Here is a 3,314-nt window from a genome sequence, read left to right as displayed (position 1 = left end):
CAAGCCGACCCCGGCAGGATCCGCCCCCTGCGCAGCCAGCGGCAGCCAGCCCCCTACAACCGGACACCAGAGGGACACCCCAGCCCCTGCCTGGCGGAGTGTGGTGGCTTGCGCCTGGCGTGGCGGTGTGCCGGCGCGGGGCGCGCGGTGGGGGGTGAGGTGGACCGGGGGTAGGGGTAGGGTTGCTCGGGGCAGCAGGCGGTGGGACTGCCGGCCGGGCAACTCTGTAATTTGTTTGCCTCAGGCCGCCCGCCCCTCCCCTCGCCGCCCCGCCGCGTTGCGCCACCGCCCCGCCTGGTCTATGGCCCCCGCGGCGAAGGAATGAGGGGGGGGGGGGTGCTCACCACGGGGTGCGCGCCCTCATACATATATACCGAAGAGGCGGGCGGTCCCCTGCGGTCCCCTGCAGGTCCCCCGTAGGTACTCAGCGCCGCGCCGCACCCCCCAACAACGCCGCGAATCACAACTCTGAGCTCTGTGCCCTTTCCCTGCCGTCCATTGGCCTGCTCTCCTTCGCCATTCTCCCAGAACGCAATCTGAATCTCCTTCTTCACTCCACGTGAAATGAGCCGTCATTTTGAACACGTGCCGTAAACCAGGCCGGGAACGAGTAGGCCGCCCGCACGCCTAGTAATACAGTCTAACTGGAAATGGGCACTCAACGTCCTACGGAAAAAAGCGCCAATCTCAAATAAACACGAAAAGTTGCCGAAATTGTCAATAGACCATTTCAGTTTGTCTCCGTGAATGCATGTACCGGGTGATACAGAGAAGACGCAGGTGCGAGCGGGTTTGCCTACCCAAGGGGCTATGGCGCCTTACGGGCAGGGCGGGTAGGCAAACCCGCCTGCACCTGCGTCCTCTCTGAATCACTCGGTATGGGGAAAATAAGAAAAACCGAGGGGGCAATAACTCTGAATTAAAGTGTACACATGTTTCCTCGTAATCCATGATTCCCGTTAATTCCCATTGACTCCCGTCGTAATTCTCATTGATTCTCGTTGATTTCCGTTTTGATCGCAATTGATTCCCGCTGATTACCACCATGATTCCCGGGCCGGTGTACACATGATCCCCAGAGTTATTCCACCTCGAGAAGAACCAAACAGGATTATCGCAGCTCCCGAACGGAACGCGATCCGTGCCGCCTCGACCACCGTCCAGTTTAGCAATCTGTTTCCGGTTCGGTTAAGGCAAGAAAAGAAGAACCAAACCGGAAACAGATTGCTATACTGGAGCCTCGGCTGGAGCTCTCGTAGCGAGCAAACCAGATGGTGGTCGAGGCGGCCTTAACGGTTAAACTCAACACTCAACCTCGTCTCTTGGAGTGAGCGTGTGCGTGGGCGCGGCCGCGGGTCGCGCGCCAGAGAACTTCATGTTGGGGGTGTTCGATGGTTGCGCCCGGTGCGCACAGCAGGTCGACCGTGCTGCGTGGGCGCGCAGAGTTGGTGTGTGTGTGGGGGGGGGGGGCGGGGGGGGGGGGTATGCGACGGCGTGGGAGCCGGCGCCGGCTGATCGGGGAAGTGGCGATGGGAGGGGGAGGCCGGCGGCGCCCTCACCGCAAAGTTTAAATCGACATTTAATGAAAGAGGGGGTACGCTGGCGCCGCCGCCAGCCAGCAGAGCTGGGCGCGGCGCGTCAAGCGAGGGTGGCGCACGAGAGGAGAGGGGAGAGAGAGCCGTGCTCTGCTCTCCTGGCCCTCTCCGACCGGCCTCACTCGATGACGGTCATGACGCTCATGGCGAACGCTCGGGGCGCTCTGCCCGTAGGTGCGAGTGTCTGCAGCAGTTTGTCAACCCCTTCGAGCTGGACCGCCGTGTGGGCGCGCCGGGGTTGAACCGCCTGGCCGGTCAACAGATTCAGGTCACAGCGTTGATTGACCATCAGATTGTTTACTCCATTGATTAGAGGATTGATTGGTGGTCTGCCCTGGCCGACCGCGCGGCTGGGGCCGGCATGGTGAGGGTGAGGTGCGGGAGGGGGATGGCAGAGAGTAGGGGGCGTGGCCGGGCGTGGCGCGGCTGCCTGCACGACCCCATCCCAGCGCCGGCCCCTACGCCAGACAAAACGGCGTGCAAACAACAGTCCGGGTCAAGCTGGCTCGTTCGGGAAAAATTGAGAAAAATACATCCCCTGATGATTTTACCACACGTTCGAATGGGCTCTGGGAGATTTTGTCACAAGGTTCTCGCGGGGGGTGGGGTGGAACGTAACGTGGAACGAACCTCCCAGCTGTGGTAAAAGTAAAAATTAAAATTCATCACAAGGACAGTTTTTGCCTAAAGTTTGTTTTTTTTAATTTTTGAATTGCCCCCTCTCAGCAATAACAAAGAAAGAAACAAAAGATGCGAACAAAAGAAGTTCGTTTTCCTGTCGCTCTCGTGGCTGCGCCTTGGCGACGTCCGCGCACGCGGTTGAGCACGTGCCGCAGCTGAGTGCCCCGAGCAGGCGACTCGGCTTGCCTCAGTCACAGTCCCCGTAACCGGGCGCCTTCCGGGGCGGCCCCTGGTCTGAGGCGCAATCCTATGGACGTCGCATCGGGCGCTGCGCCCTTCTCCCCGGTGCGCCCAGAACGCGCAGACTCATACTTGCACATACTGCACCAGGTGATTAAGAGACGACACAGGTGCAGGCGGATTTGTCAACTCGTTCTGCGCGTTAGGCGCCATAGCCCCTTACGTAGGCAAACCCACTCGCACCTGCGTCTTCTCTGAATCACCCGGTGCAGCTCGCGAGGCGCTGGGGCGCCTCTGTGCTATGGGCGCCCCTCACTGGTCTGGTACGCCCCTGGTGACGCCGCGCCGCCCCCTCACCCTGCCCGGCGCGCCCAGACTCATACCTGGGCTGTACAACCCGTGGGGCCCTGGGGCCGCCTGCGGGGTCCCTGAAGGGGGAGGGGTGGGGGCCCCGGTCAGTCAACTTGCGGTCTGTGTCCCCGACAACTACTACGGTGAGCGCCGAGGAGACAGGGGGCGGGATAGAGAGCGAGACAGACGGAGAGAGAGAGAGAGCGAGAGAACGAGAGAGGGGAAGAGGAGGAAGGAACTGGGGGAGGGAGGGGGAGGTGGTCATGGGCGATGCGGGCGGTTTAGTGAGATGGAAGCATGAGCCGCCCGCCCGCTGTTACAAACGGCGCCCCGTGAGGCTAGGTGCGGTGCTCGAGGAATGGCGGGGGCGGGCGGGGGCGGCCCACACGCGTTGGCTCGGAGGGCCTCCTTGAGCCGGCCGCCCCCACCGGGCCGCACCGGGCTTTGCGAGGGGAGGCGAAGCAGTAAGCCTTCGGCCGACATCCCGCGGTGCGGCGTGGCTTGGCG

Source organism: Frankliniella occidentalis, unplaced genomic scaffold, assembly GCF_000697945.3.
Source record: "Frankliniella occidentalis isolate FOCC.00 unplaced genomic scaffold, Focc_3.1 Scaffold3, whole genome shotgun sequence".
Taxonomy (NCBI): Eukaryota; Metazoa; Arthropoda; class Insecta; order Thysanoptera; family Thripidae; genus Frankliniella; species Frankliniella occidentalis.
The sequence above is the reverse complement of the archived record's forward strand: the minus strand, read 5'-3'. Positions refer to the sequence as shown.